The sequence below is a fragment of the Benincasa hispida genome, unplaced genomic scaffold (assembly GCF_009727055.1).
Source record: "Benincasa hispida cultivar B227 unplaced genomic scaffold, ASM972705v1 Contig686, whole genome shotgun sequence".
In the NCBI taxonomy this organism is placed as follows: Eukaryota; Viridiplantae; Streptophyta; class Magnoliopsida; order Cucurbitales; family Cucurbitaceae; genus Benincasa; species Benincasa hispida.
Window position 1 is genome coordinate 1 of NW_024065029.1, and position 16294 is coordinate 16294.

The window sequence follows — 16294 nt, forward strand, 5'->3', positions numbered from 1 at the left end:
AACAATATAAGAAAAAGAAAATAGAAAATGGAATGAACTATTGCTTCCAGCGGTTTTGTGCGTCAAAAAGGCTACAGTGGTGGCCTATGGATGGGTGAAGAAGCTGCTCTCTCGAGATCTAGCTCTTCGGTCGTGCACTCTCGGTAACTCGCGATATAGAAGAGGATGACAGACCTTTTCAGCCATCTTCCCTCACGCCACCCATTTTGTCTGGATCACGGGGAAAATCCCCGGTTCACAAAGGTAACCTTGAATTCAGCTAACATCCCGGCTCTCATAAATAGAGCTTGGGTCGCTGACCAGCATAATCGGACTACTCTGAGTCTTGAACATTCGGCGCGTTAGTCATTTCTGAAATTGTTGCTAACTAACGCATCGGTAGGGCTTGAAAAGCATCAGCATCATCTTTTTTGGAGTTTCTCTCGAGCCGTAAGATGAGTTGATCGTTCCAATCCTTCTCCACCGGAACCTTGCGTTTGATACCCATTTAGTTTTAATGAGTGCATGGTTCACGTAGCTCCGCAATCTCTATGGTCAATGAGCGCATTCACCTTAATTTACCGCAAACTCTACATGAAAAACCCTGGCAATCGCTTGAATGCAGTGCAACCTCCATGCGACCTGGAGGGTGGCGAATACGGAGCTGATTAACCACATTCTTACATCATGCGTTGATCGACCTGCGTTTACCTTTGCCGCACTCGGAGAGTTTCTCCATAATCCGCGGCTTTCCGTTCTACCCAGAAGGTGGTCCGGTTTTCCCTCCTGGCGTTGCCATATCATCTTCTTGCATAGCTACAAAAATAGAACATTGGAAACGCATAAAATTAACAGCAAAATAACAGGGTTACTCTGAGATTTCCACAATGCTGTATGCGACGCATGGAAAGCACACATTCCTCGTGAATTTACGTAATTCTATTGTTGAACGCATATTCTTGTCTACCAACCTTCATAATTCTAAGTAAAAAGGGCCTAAAGACATGTAATTTTCTGCATGTCATCATGCATTCGTTGATTTAGTGTTGCACAACGCTAGCCAACTTGTGGGATCGCGGCGCTAAGCCTGCTGATTATAACATTTTGGTTTGTTGCATTTTCAGCGAGTAGATGGAAGAAAAACTTTAAAAACTTTTAGAGAAAGACCCTATGAATTTAACAAAAGTTATTCTTGTAATTTTGAGAGATTTCAATCCAAATTTATACTTCAAATACTATGTAGCGCCAAATTATAACATACTATTTCAATGGGAATTTGTTGGAAGTGAATTGGTCAACAAATCCCATAGAGTAGGTAAAGAGGGAAACCTTTTTCTTGGGGAATTAATGTAGTTTGACACATTCTTGAAGGACTTTTCTTGGATACCTATGATGGATAATTTTACTTTCCTTGGGGCACATTAATAGGATTGATTTTCTTTGTCATTCTATAGCTATCGAAAGGTACTTAGTCTTATTTCACTTAAATTTCAAGCCCTTCGCTTTCTAATGATTTTAGTTTGTTTCTTCTCTCTCTCAAGAAATGAATTTTGTAGGTATTACATCCTTAAGGAGGAGAAAATTTAGACCTTCTGTAAATGGAACGCCGCCGGGTTCACCAAAACGGACTAAGAGGGCATGTGAAGCTACCGAAGTACACACAAGGAAAAGAGACATGAAAATTTACAAAATTCATCCCCCTCGCGCGGACGATCGAGAAATGCCAATGATGCTGGTTGCATGACCCAAAAGGTAGAATGCACCATTTTCAGATAGCGTCGTGAACATTTATGACATAATGGCGTATTATGAAAAGGAGAGACGCACACCGCGGCAACGCCACGGTCCCAAAAGATGGGGAAAATATTAGCACTACTTTTCGAAGCTTATTTCAACAGTTTTCTATTCACAGGAGTGGTTTAAAATTAAATTAATCTTTATTGATAAGAAAAGTACTTTTTTCTCTCCAGCCATTAAGGTCAAATGGTAGCCTTAAGTAATAGGAATATAAATTGGGAAATTTCCTCTTATTCTTATTTCATGTTTAGCGCAAATATATTCTTGGTAGTTGGTGTAATTATTATCTAACTTATCAAGGCATATAAATAAAAAAAAAAATATAGAGGTTTGAACATTAAACAAAAAAAAAACCATTAAGAATGTTTAATGAGTATTGTAGATAGAACTTACTCCACAAGAGAAAAGAAGTTACAGAGGTGTGAATTAAAAAAAAAAAAAAACAATTAAGAATGTAAGGAGTATTGTTGATAGGAACTTACTCCACAAGAGAGAAGAGGTTTAAGATTGAATAAATGGGGTGGTGAACCCAATTTTCATCAAAATAAGCATGTATCTTTTTGTGATAACACAACGACCTTAAAAGACAAAATGTAAAAACCACATCTTTTTGTAAACTAATTAAGATTTTAGGAGGATAAAAAATAGTAAAATCTCTTTAAAAACTTTCTTTTATAAATACCTCAAAAATCATATTCCCATTTAATAGTTCTTCTTTGCAACTCTTTGATTGAGAAGGTTAGTACGAAATTGTTTTCGTCTTCAATTCTCTTTATCTTCTCCTTTTAGTAATTTTCTCTCCATGTTGTTATTACGCCATTTTACGTCATCTCTTTTGTTCATATTTATTTGTTATGTGGTGAATTATTATCATCGTACTACTAGCAATTATGTCGATTCCGCTGTATAGGCCGGGAAATGAGAAGAGAGTGGGGGAAAATTTTCTCAAACGTTAAATAAGAACGGGAAACTGACGAATGAATATAGCGGGACGGGGGAACTGAGAAAGACAATCCCAAACAAAACCATGCTCCATGGACATCTCAATATACTACGTATTTTGTTTGTTTATATGGAAAATATTCGACTTTTAATATATAGATTTTATGCTATTCCATTACAGATTAAATTTATAATGTACTTAAAACCTAATCATTTTTGGCACTTTTTAAAAATCAATTTGAATTGCCTTCACTATTTACGTAAATATATTCTTTCTTTCATTGAAAAAGATTGATCCTTTTGTTTTGTTTTAACAAAGATGGGTGAAAAGTTACTATAAATTATATATTTCCTTTTTACATGCATTTTCCTTTTTTATGACTTTAGTTTTGTTTCTCCATCCTTTCAAAGTATTTTCTCCATCATTTTTCCTCCCGAATTATATAAAAGCAAAGATAGATTTTCCATCCATTCAAATTTTAAATTTAGTTAGCAAAAATAGATTTTTCCATCCATTCAAGTTTTAAATTTAGTTATCATTTATATAGTACTAAACCATTATTAAACTTACTTTTGTTTTTTTTGGTCGGTCTTTTATTAGGATGCAAGATGGCCAAAGTTCTCATCATTTTATTGGGACTTTTGTTCATTTGTTTCTCTGAAATTTCGGAAAGCTGAATATTTGAAATACAAAGATCGAACACAACCATTAATGTTCGAATCAAAGACCTGCTTGGTCGCATGACTCTCGAGGAAAAAATAGGTCAAATGGTGCAAATTGAAAGAGTTAATGCTTCAGCCGAGGTTATGAAAAAGTATTTCATAGGTAAATATCTCTTACTTAGCTTTAATCTCTCCTTTTCTTAAGGAATATTTAAAACAATAAGATTGCAAATACTATGTCTTGTATCAAGAAAAGTAAACATATTAATATTCTTATTTTGTAGGGAGTGTACTAAGTGGTGGAGGTAGCGCTCATCAAAAAAAGCTTCTGCCAAGGATTGGATCCATATGGTTAACAAATTCAAGAAGGGGCTTTATCGACTAGACTTGGAATTCCAATGATATATGGAATTGATGCTGTACATGGACATAACAATGTCTATAATGCGACAATTTTCCCTCACAATATTGGGCTTGGAGCTACAAGGCAAGATACTTGCTTCATTTCTTTCGCAATAACATATAGCGTTATTAAAATTGAAATATACCATTTTAAAATATACCCATCATTAGCCTCAACTTACAAACTATAAGTTAAAATTTAATTAATAACTTTCAAAATTCAAAAGATGGGAAATTTTAATTTCTTTAAATTATATAGGGATCCTCAACTTCTGAGGAAAATTGGAGTTGCTAACTGCACTTGAAATTAGAGCTACTGGCATTCCTTATGCTTTTGCACCTTGTATAGCGGTAATCAACTCTAAATTTGAACTGATAAGAAGTATCTTAATCTTTCAAGTGTTACATATGTATATAAGTTGTTTATTATTTGATGTGATTTATTATTATGGTTTTTTTTTTTTTTTAATTAGGTTTGTAGGATCCACGATGGGGTCGATGCTATGAAAGTTATGGTGAAGACCATAAAATTGTTCAAGAGATGACTGAGATTATACCCGGTTTACAAGGAGAGATCCCACCTAATTCTCGCAAAGGTGTTCCGTATGTCGCCGGAACGTGAGTCATTAAAAGCAACTTGAGCATTAAAAGAATATTCTAAAAAAATAATATTGAAATCATAATTATTAAACCTAAAATAAATGTTTTACCAATAGTGTCCATTGTTCTGGTCTCCGATCATATTGAATTTTTCAAATTCCTTAAAATTAAGTAACATTGATTGAAATTTTTAAATATTCTATATTATCCTATCTTCATGTTTGAAACTAAACTTATTCCTTAAAATTTTCAAATCCCTAGGTGATCACTATATCAAACTACTTGCCACCTAGATGAAACCCCACATGGTTGATTTGACGATGTTTTATTTGACCAATATAATTATAGTATCCTAATGCAGTTAGTTACTAATAAGCCATTTTCTAAATTGTTTTATATAGAGAAAATGTGGCAGCTTGTGCGAAGCACTTTGTGGGTGATGTGGAACAATTAAAGGTATCAACGAGAACGACACAGTAATAGATTTTCACGGCTTACTTAGCATCCACATGCCGGGTTACTATAACTCAATCATTAAGGGAGTTGCAACCATAATGGTATCTTACTCAAGTTGGAATGGAGTGAAGATGCATGCTAACAAAAATCTTGTTACTGACTTTCTTAAGAACACTCTTCGTTTTAAGGTAATATAACTTTATTATTACATTTTGAGGGTGTCACTTAATAACTTTGATATTTGATCATTTTGAAAAGATTTTTTTAATAGTGTATGTCTTTTCTAGGGTTTCGTCATCTCAGATTGGCAGGGTATTGATAGGATTAAAACTCCCCCGCATGCGAATTATACACATTCTATTTTAGCAAGTGTTACTGCTGTGTGTTGATATGGTTAGTATTATGGTGAATATTAAAAAAAATAGCAATAAAAAAATTTCTAATTTAACCTTTTGCTTCAGATAATGGTACCATTCAACTACACTGAATTTATCGACGGTCTTACCTACTTGGTGAAAAACAATATAATTCCTATTAGTCGAATTGATGATGCAGTGAAGAGAATACTACGAGTCAAATTCGTCATGGGTTTATTTGAGAATCCGTTAGCTGACCTAAGCTTAGTTAACGAACTTGGTAAACAGGTAATAATAAAATGAAATTTCTTCAATACTCTCAAATCCAAAAAAAAAAAAAAAAAAAAAAAAATCTTAATTTTGTTTCTTTTATCACAATATATAGGAGCATAGAGAACTAGCTAGAGAAGCAGTAAGAAAATCACTAGTATTATTAAAGAATGGAAAATCAGCTGCTGAACCATTGCTTCCCCTTCAAAAGAAGGCAGAAAAAATACTTGTTTCTGGTAGCCATGCATATAACCTTGGATATCAATGTGGTGGTTGGACTATGGAATGGCAAGGACTCAGTGGCAATAATCTTACTAGTGGTATGAAAAATAATACTATATTTTCTTGTAAATTAGTATTTTGTTATAGATTATTTCTAGTTACGAATTATTTTAACATTATGATCTAACCTTGTAGTATTTATATCAACCTCTTTTCTTTTAGGTACAATGGTGCTTGAAGCTATAAAAGATACCGTTGATCCTAAAACTGATGTTGTCTTCAACGAGAATCCAGATCAAGAGTTTCTCCAATCACATACATTTTCTTATGCCATTTGTGTAGTTGGAGAATACCCATATGCAGAAACTAATGGTGATAGCTTGAATTTGACAATCCCCCACCCTGGTCCAAGCACGATCACAAATGTTTGTGGAGCTATGAAGTGTGTAGTTGTAATAATTTCAGGACGACCAATAGTGATCCAACCTTATATTGATTCAATAGATGCACTTGTTGCTGCTTGGCTTCCAGGAACTGAGGGCAAAGGCATTACTGATGTATTATTCGGGGACTATGGTTTTACTGGCAAGCTTTCACAAACATGGTTCAAGACTGTTGATCAATTGCCAATGAACTTTGGAGATTCACACTATGATCCTCTTTTCCATTTGGACATGGTCTTACACGCAGCCCATCAAAGCCTAATTTAAATTTTCTTCTAATTTAACTGTTGTACATATAAGCAAAATGTCTTTCAAAAACTAATTACTCAATAAAGTTTTTTTTTCCTCCTTTCTCAATATTGATTATCCAATATACAATTGTGAAATTGTATTAAGGAAAAGAGCACCACATCTATATAAAATAAAAAAAACTCACTCAACTAATTCAACCAACAAATATTTTAGGTCTCACCTAATAATCATTTTGTTTTTGGCTTTCTATTTATGAAAACTATACTTATTGCCTCAAAAAATAATTTTTTTTGTATGCTTCTTATTTTGCTTAAAAATACATTTGAATTCTAAGATAAATTTTAAAACAAAATTAAGCATATTAGGACGTATCTGATAACATTCTCATTTTTTTGTTTCATGTTTCTATTTTTCATTTCCTTAAAAAAAACTGACATGTTTGATAATCGTTCCTCGTTCTAAAATTTGAGACACGTTTCTAAAAATGGAGTGAAATTTGAGGAATTACAAAAAGGAAAATTATTTCAAATGGTACAAGTGTTGAAAAAATTTACAAGATATAGCAAAATTTTAGAACTATCAATGATAGACATTGATAGACATTGATAGACTTCCATTAGTGTCTATCTTGATAGACACTAATGGAATAGACACTAATGGAAGTCTATCGGTGTCTATCAACATCTATCATTGATATTTCTAAAATTTTGCTATATTTTATAATTATTTTAGTTATTCTTCTATTATATTCATTTGGTTTCTTCTTAAAATCAAAACTATGGCTTGGCTTGTTGATGTACATGTGCACCATTGGATATCCATATCCTTCTTGTCTTGTGTTAGAATCTTAGGTAAGTCATTTTTTTCTATTTCTTTCTTTTCTATATAAACTGTGGTATATTTTCTTTCTTTTACCACAATTTCTTTCTTTTTATTTTCCTTTTTTAAAGACGTTTATAAGTTACTTCTTTAAATTTTTAATTTTTCAATATTTACACCAACAAATTATTATTTTATACTTTTTAAATTTTGAATTTTGAATTTTAAATTTTACAATATGAATGTAATATATTATTTTAAATTTTAAATTATTATTTTTAGTACATTTGAAATCGGTTAAATTTTGGCGACATATGAATGATGAAAACAATTGTATTATACTTATTAATTTTTCATTGGGACTTATGTGTATTTAATAATGTAAATATTTTATTTTTTTAAAAATAATGTAAATGTTTTATAATTATTTTTTATATTTTAATATATGCTATAATATTTTATTTATATAATTAAATTATATTTAAACTTATAAATATGAGAAAATTTATGGACAAAAATACAAGAATCGAGAAAAAAGAAATGATTATCAAACAAGTTTCTGTTTTTGTTTCGTTTTCTAAGAAACGAAAAATAAAAATATTTATCAAACGTATTCCTGTTTGTAGTTCTTAAAAACTAGAAAACAAGAGATAGGAATTTATCAAAGGGCCCTTAGCTTTTAATGATATCCATGTTGATTTTAGATGCTAAATATTTTATGGATATCAGAACTATAATTAGTGTACACTAAAAGTCAGATTTTTCTTTTCTCTTAGAACAAGTGAACATTAACAACAACCACAAGGCAACCCAAGGAGGGAAACAATTAAGTCAAACACACTCAATTTGGAAATTCCACCCAGCTAACATGGGCTGCGAACGAGGCACATACTGAAAAGTGACCGAGTGAACCATCTTCCTAACATTAGCCACTTCCACATGAGAATTAGTAGTGCCATTAATCATCTAAATAATTACAACCAAAGAATCCGACGTACTAAAACCCGAGGTAGCTTCAATCATTCACCAAGCGAAGGCTCTCATAAATAGCGATGGCCTAAGAACACAAAGGATTTATAATAATACTCTAAACTGTTGTCTCAGACGACAATTGAGTGGAGTTAAACGATTGTATAGATGATAGCTTAGAAACTAGACAATCGTATAGACGATGCGATGCAGAGCTAAACGATCGTGTAAACAATACGATAGGAACTAAATGATCGTATACACGATACTTAAGTAAATGCAAGACGATCGTAGAGTAAGAAAGAAAGAACACAAGTATTTAAGTGGTTCGACCAAAGGCTTACATCTACTGTGCAAATCGGGAGGGTCTCTTTTATTAGTTCTTCTTCAAACTTATTATAGAACGAATGCCTTTGCTCTCTCTCGTATGTTATTCTCACATTCGTTTTCTTTTTATACAGGCACTCATGGTCAACGAAGAAGCTCTGGTGGTTACAACAACATAACAGAAAGAAGACGACAACATTCAACTGCCTGCAACTTCGATTCTTGTCTTCAGTTCTTTCTGTAACAAAAACCATGTAACATAGCCAAAATGTATCCCAATGAGAACCCAATCATCCATCAAAACCAACAATGATGATCATGTTCTGCATGCCACATCAAAATGTATTATTATATACACTAATCATTCCCTACTAGACCATTTGTCAATGAGTTCAATGGAATGGAAATGAAATGCTCCTTTGGCAGTGAACCAAAGTTGGTCGCATACTCCATATTACACTAACATCAATTCTCTGTTGAAGAATTTGGTACAGAAGGAAGAGAGACAATCTTGGAAGAAATAAAATTTTATTGAAGAAAGAATAAAGATGAACACTTTTTATTCTCTAACACTCACTCACTTTTCTAGAGGTCCATGAGGTCCCTTTGGTAGCTCAATGGGTTCAAGTTGAGAATTTGATTTTGGGTTGATTTGAAGTGCTCAAATTAACAAGAGAAAATTCAATTATATGTGATATAATTGATATGATGTATTAGATACATTAATTAGAGGAATTAATATAAATATGATTCATATTAAATATCATAAAATACAAAAAGAACTATGGTTTATATGTTTCATATGATGAAATATTAAAACTATAGATTATAAATATAATATGATAAGTTTGTATCATATTTATTTATAATATATTAATTATATGATAATTTATTCTTTTTCTCTAATAACTCGATTGAGTGGGAGGTTATTAGAAGTTTTATGGTAACCGTGAGATAAAAAAGAAAATTATTTTCCAAAATTAGAAGTTGATTCATTCGAAAATGTAAACTCTGAATTCTAGGTTTCCTAGATAAGCATGTTTAGCCAAAAGAATGTCATATTATAAATTTATTAAGTAGCAATTCATGTTTATCTATAGGAGTTATGATGGAAGGGAAGAAAAAACATACTAAATGAGGGGTGACGCGGCAGTTAATCCTTGAACTCTGAAGGCGGCGGGAAGTTTTTGGAAGATGAAATTCAAAATCGTAGTTTCGGCAATTGACATGAGCAAATTTAGTGAAATCAGTGACATTCGAAAACTGAGAGAAGCTAGTTTGCGAGGTTGTCTTGTCGGAGGAAGATTGCACAAGGAGAAGAATAAGAAGTGAAGAAAAGATAGAGGAGGCAGAACCTTGGGTTAATCAAGGCCCGAGGTGAAGATTGGAAGTTCCAAGCAAAACTAGAAGAAATTCTTGGCTGAAACTTTAAGGAAAGAAAGTGACTCAATTCTAAATAAGTTTGTAGAAGGAAGTTTCTTGAAAAGAGCTATGAATTTCGAGTTATGAATTTTTAAAATTGTAACAGGGAAACAGTGCATAAGCAGACAGCTGCTTGGGTTGAACAAAGAACCAGTTCACCGTGGGAGTTATAGCAAGATGTGGGGATGAGGATCTCGCCTATAGAGGAAATCTCGCTGATCTCGCTCTAGAGAATCTTGTCAATCTCGCTCTAGTGTTAAATATTCTTCCTAAAGGAAGGCAATGAGAGAATGAGTTCTTGTGTAGATGGTAGGCAACAGAACTTAACTTAATGATACCAAATACCTCGGTACCGAAGGACATTTAAGAAGGTACCTACCAACTTGATACCGAAGGACATTTGAGAAGGTATCTTAGTAGCTTGATATTGAAGGACATATTTGAAAAGGTATCTAAGCAGAAGTACCAAAGGTATGACAGTACTTAGTATGGCCATGTGCATGTAGGCAGTTCTGAATGAGAGGCCGAAATATGGGTCTCTTGGTCAGTAATAAGCGTTGGGAGCTAGAGTATTTAGGCTTGTTCTCAACTAGGGAATAATGATATTTGATGATATTTAAGAATGGTTTAAAGCTACATTTAAAAACAATTGCTTGAAACACTCATTAATATATTTACATGTTTATAGTAATGTGGTGCATAATATTATACGATTTTATAGTCACTCACTGGGCTTTAACCTCTGTGTTTTCCCTTCTTAGGTAGCGGTCAGTTTCCTCAAGGTTGATTCCTGCTACTGCTTGCCACTGAAAGACTCGGCTTATTAAGAAGACTTAGGTTGATGATCTGTTTATGTACACATGTTTCGAGAGGGACTAGAGCTTCCTTAGGAATGTTTGGGCCATCTGTGAATATTTTTCTGTAAATGTAATGTCTTGGTTGTATGCATGTATTTATGTAATCTTTGTAGAACCTTAAGGGAGGTTTGTTGTATGCATATATTACTAATGTTTTCATCAGGTTGGTATTTAGATTAGAAGGCTTGGGAGGTGGGTGCTGGTAGTAGGGCTAGTAACTACCACGGTCATATCCTCTTCTAGAATAAAAAGGTAATCTGGGAGGGGGTGTGACAGAAAAATATCACGAAAAAGACTATCAAGTAAAAATATGTGGACCGGATATTGCACCAAGATGTATAGAAATTTGAAGAAATCTTACTGGTGGCCTGGGATGAAGAATATGTGGATCGGTGTATATTCTGTCAACAAGTAAAACCTGAGAGACAAAGACCAGCAGGATTACTCAATCCACTTCCAGTGCCTGAGTGGAAGTGGGAGCATGTGACAATGGACTTTCTATTTGGATTGCCTAAGACACCCTCAGGATTTGATAGCATTTGGGTAATAGTCGATAGACTAACCAAAACGGCCAAGTTCATACAGTAAAAGTTACTTTTACACTAGACCGTCTAGCTAAGATTTATGTGGATAGAATAATCAGTCAATATGGAGCCCCAGTGTCAATAGTGTCAGATCGAGACTCGGAGTTTACATCAAAATTTTGGCCTAATTTACAAAAGGCTATGGGCACTAAATTGCATTTCAGTACGGCTTTTCATCCACAAATAGATGGACAGTCGGAAAGAACTATACAGACACTGGAAGATTGTATCTTTTGAAACCAGAATAGATTTTCCTTGATATCGAACATAATGCATGAAAGGATCCTTGAAGACCCGTAAGATAGACGAAAAATAATTAGCAAACACTTTGACAAGATGTTCTATTTTTCCATAGAAATATATTCGCTAAAAAAGGTCCCTATAAGAAGTTAATCGTATATGAGAAGATTGATTACGTAGAAAAAGGAAAATGGATTCGTATTCACATACATAAGAATTGTATAGGAACAAGACTAATCTTCGATTTCTTTTTGAAAAAAAAAGAAATCAATTTTTTTGAAGTACTAAGACTATTCAAATTACAATACTCGTGAAAAAAGAACCGTAATAAATGAAAAGAAGAGGCATCTTTCACCAGGAGCTTGTGTACTACAATTCAAAGGAAGTTAGGATACACACTTATCGTTGATTGAATTTTCCTACAACAATAGCTACTATTCTAGTATCAGAATGGCTCCCTATAAAGCATTGTACGGTCGACCTTGCAGGACCCCAGTATGCTGGAACGAAGTCGGAGAACGACAATTATTGGGTCCAGAATTAGTTCAACAAACAATAGAGAATGTGAAACTTATCAGGGATAATCTTAAGGTGGCTCGCGATAGACAGAAGAGCTACGCTGATAAGCGAAAAAGAGAACTAGAATTTGAAGTCGGAGAATGGGTATTTTTTCGGCTATCCCCATGGAAAGGAATTCTTCGGTTTGGGAGAAAAGGGAAGTTATGTCCACGATATATCGAACCATATGAAATTGTGGAACGGGTTGGTCCAGTAGCTTATAGGTTGCAGTTGCCGATGGAGCTAGCTCGTATTCACGACGTATTTCATCTGTCTATGCTAAGGAAATAGGTGCCTGATTCTATGCACATACTAGTAACACAACCGGTACAGCTCAAAGAAGATTTATCTTACGAGGAAGAGGCCATCGAGATTTTGTACAGGAAAGACCAGGTACTCAGAAATAAGACGATTCCTTTGGTAAAGGTGCTATGGCATAACCATGGAATTGAGGAAGCTAACTGGGAACCTGAAGAGCAAATGAGAAAGAGATATCCTCAACTTTTCAAATGACATATCAGGTAAATTTCGAGGACGAAATTTCTTTTAGGGGGAATGATTGTAAACCCCGAACTCTAGGTTTCCTAGATAAGCATGTTTAGCCAAAGGAATGTCATATTATAAATTTATTAAGTAGCAATTCTTGTTTGTCTATAGGAGTTATGATGGAAGGGAAGGAAAAACATACTAAATGAGGGGTGACGTGGCAGTTAATCCTTGAACTCTGGAGGCGGTGGGAAGTTTTTGGAAAAAGAACTTCAAAAGCGTGGTTTCCGCAATTGACATGAGCAAATTTAGTGAAATCAGTGCCATTCGAAAACTGAGAGAAGCTAGTTTGCGAGGTTGTCTTGCCAGAGGAAGGTTGCACAAGGAGAAGAACAAGAAGTGATGAAAGAATAGAGGAGGCAGAACCTTGGGAGAGGAGGCATAACGTATTCTTGGCTGAAATTTTAAGGTAAGAAAGCTGACTCAATTCTAAAAATTTTGTAGAAGGAAGTTTCTTGAAAAAAGATCTAAATTTCGAGTTATGAATTTTTAAAGTTGTAGCAGGGAAACGGTGCATAAGCAGACAGCTGCTTGGGTTGAACAAACAACCAGTTCACCGTGGGAGTTATAGCGAGATGTGGGGATGAGGATCTCACCTATAGAGGAAATCTCGCTGATCTCGCTCTAGAGGATCATGCCAATCTCACTCTAAAAGAAAATCTCGCCAGGAATTGGGGTGAGTATCGCTAGGATGAAAATTTGCCAGGAAAAGCTTGATCTCGCTCTAGAGGATCTCGCTGGTATCGCTCTAGAGGATCTCGCTAGCATCGCTCTAGAGGATCTCACTAACCTCGCTCAGGAGGATCTCGCCAGTAAAGCTGTCTGTGTGGATGAAAGTTCCTTTAATAAATGAATTAATTAAGGTATTTTACTAAGAATTCTAAGTAGTTTAACCGGAAATTATGTCCTTTCAGGCCAAGAAGAACTAGGAGAGGCGTATAAACCATTAAGAGCTTGATGAACAGTGAGTGACTAAGTGAATTAATGTCTCCAGTACCTATGCTTATAAGATCAAGTAAGTTACAGTGACATTAGTGATGAATTTATACTTCCTCAAGCAACAAATAGATGGAGAATAACTTAATGCATGTTCCACGGCTTGTATATGCGTAGCACGGGCCAAGGTATGTTATTTAGTCATTTCAACAGTTAAGTTCTAGTGTTAAATTCTAGGAAGGCAATGAGAGAATGAGTTCTTGTGTAGATGGTAGGCAACAGAACTTAACTTAATGATACCAAATACCCCAGTACCGAAGGACATTTGAGAAGGTACCTACAAACTTGATACCGAAGGACATTTGAGAAGGTATCTTAGTAGCTCGATACTGAAGGACAGATTTGAGAAGGTATCTGAGCGGAAGTACCTAAGGTATGACGGTACTTAGTATGGCCACGTGCACGTAGGCAGTTCTGAATGAGAGGCCGAAATATGGGTCTCTTGGTCAGTAATAAACCTTGGGAGCTAGAGCATTTAGGCTTGTTCTCAACTAGGGAATAATGATGTTTGATGATATCTAAGAATGGTTTAAAGCTAAATTTAGAGACAATTTCTTGAAACACTCATTAATATATTTACATGTTTATAATAATGTGATGCATAATGTTATACGATTTTATAGTCACTCACTGGGCTTTAAGCTCACGAAACCTCTGTGTTTTTTCTTCTCAGGTAGTGATCAGTTTCCTCAAGGTTGATTCCTGCTACTGCTTGCCACTGAAAGACTCGGCTTATTAAGAAGACTTAGGTTGATGATCTGTTTATGTACACATGTTTCGAGAGGGACTAGGGCTTCTTTAGGAATGTTTGGTCCATCTGTGAATATTTTTCTGTAAATGTAATGTCTTGGCTGTATGCATGTATTTATGTAATCTTTGTAGAACTTTAAGGGAGGTTTATTGTATGCATATATTACTAATGTTTTCATCAGGTTGGTATTTAGATTAGAAGGCTTGGGAGGTGGGTGCTGGCAGTAGGGCTAGTAACTACCATGGTCATATCCTCTTCCAGAATAAAAGGGTAATCTGGGAGGGGGTGTGACAGAAAAATCTCACGGAAAAGACTATCATGTAAAAAGTGTTTTTACTAAACGATAGCATTCAGAGCATACACAATCAAGCTATGAGTTGACTATATGATAGTTACTCATTGATCGCTGCTACACGATCGAGTAGCAAAGTCTATACGATAGGCTTCATCTTCTAAACGATCGAGTACATTGTTTATACGATAGACCGTGTTCTTCTCCCACTTGCTTGATTGTCTACCTCCTGGTTTCCTCAATCCAAGATCATACAGAGCCCACAACTCATGGATTCTCACACCGAGAATACAAAGGTAATACTTGTAGTGGTGTTCCTGTTCAGTTCATGGATCGAGTTGGACTCGATTAGGTTCGAGGTGCATCTAGTTGTTTGTGTTGTTGGCTTTTCCGTTTGTTGCATTCGAGTGCTTGGACGCATTGGAAATCGATCGAGGGATACTTGAAGAAGAGTTCTCCAAAGGTATACATACTCTATCTCTTGTATCTTCTTGCAGCATGCTGTAATTTCTATTTATGCATAACCTATTCGTTTCCATTTAAGACTGTAATTTTTTTGTGTTAATTCTCAATGGGATTTGGAACGATCCACTTCCACTGCTCATGGAGATCTCTGTTTAGATTTCCTTCAGAGACGAGATGAATGTGTGGGCTCCAAAACGTTTTTAGCAGAGGGAGTACAAAGAAAATTGAAAAAGATTGAGAGAATTTTTCTCTTGAATTTTCACGTTCTGTTCATCTCCATCACCTTGTACTCTCATTGAATCTTATTCAAATATTTATTGTGAAACCTGGATTTCAATTTCCCTTCTTAATAAGGTTGCTAAGGGAATTAACTAAGTGTAAGTTAAATCCCATGTTAAAAAGAAGGAAATTCTAAATGTTTAAATAGATTGTTTGGTAGCTTTGAGATAAGCCTTAACTAGTAAAAGTTTGGCTAAGCATAACACATGCATTGGAAGCTAGAAAAATGGCTAAGTATTTGTCAATGTGTTGGCCTTGTGCTAAGCGTTAGTGTTGCCATGCGTTAGCCATGCTCATTTGTGAGGTTATTTAGGCATTGAAGGAAGCCAAAGTGTTGCCGAGAGGAAAGGCTATGCGTGAACAAGCATGCGGTAGCCAAAGTCTTGAAAGGTTAGCAAAGCATGCGGCAGCCTCAAGTGTGTGCAAGCATGGGCATTGGGCGTTGGGGTTGTGCATGCTCGATAATCCTGTAGCAAATGAGTGGCGCTACATAATGAGGTAGTCGATCGTGTAGCAAATGAGCGGTGCTACATGATGAGGTAGGCGATCGTGTGGCAATGCACAGAGCTAAGCGATGGGGTAGGAAATTGTGTAGCAAAGGCGCGGAGCTCAGCGATGCGGAAAGCGATCGTGCAACAAGATACGATGCTAGACGATGCAGAGACTCGCACTAAACGATAGTACTATGCAGTGGGCAATAGTGTTAAGCGATGGAGCGTTGGCACTGCACGATCGGCATCAGTGTTAGACGATGACGATGGGTGTTGGCACTACACGATGGGCATGGGCACTAGATGATAGTTGTGA

At 35.2% G+C, this 16294-nt stretch overlaps 1 pseudogene; it reads left to right on the forward strand.

The window, feature by feature from the left end:
* Window positions 1-3327: 3327 nt before the first annotated feature.
* Window positions 3328-6489, forward strand: LOC120069927 (annotated as a pseudogene).
* The last annotated feature ends 9805 nt before the right edge of the window (window positions 6490-16294 follow it).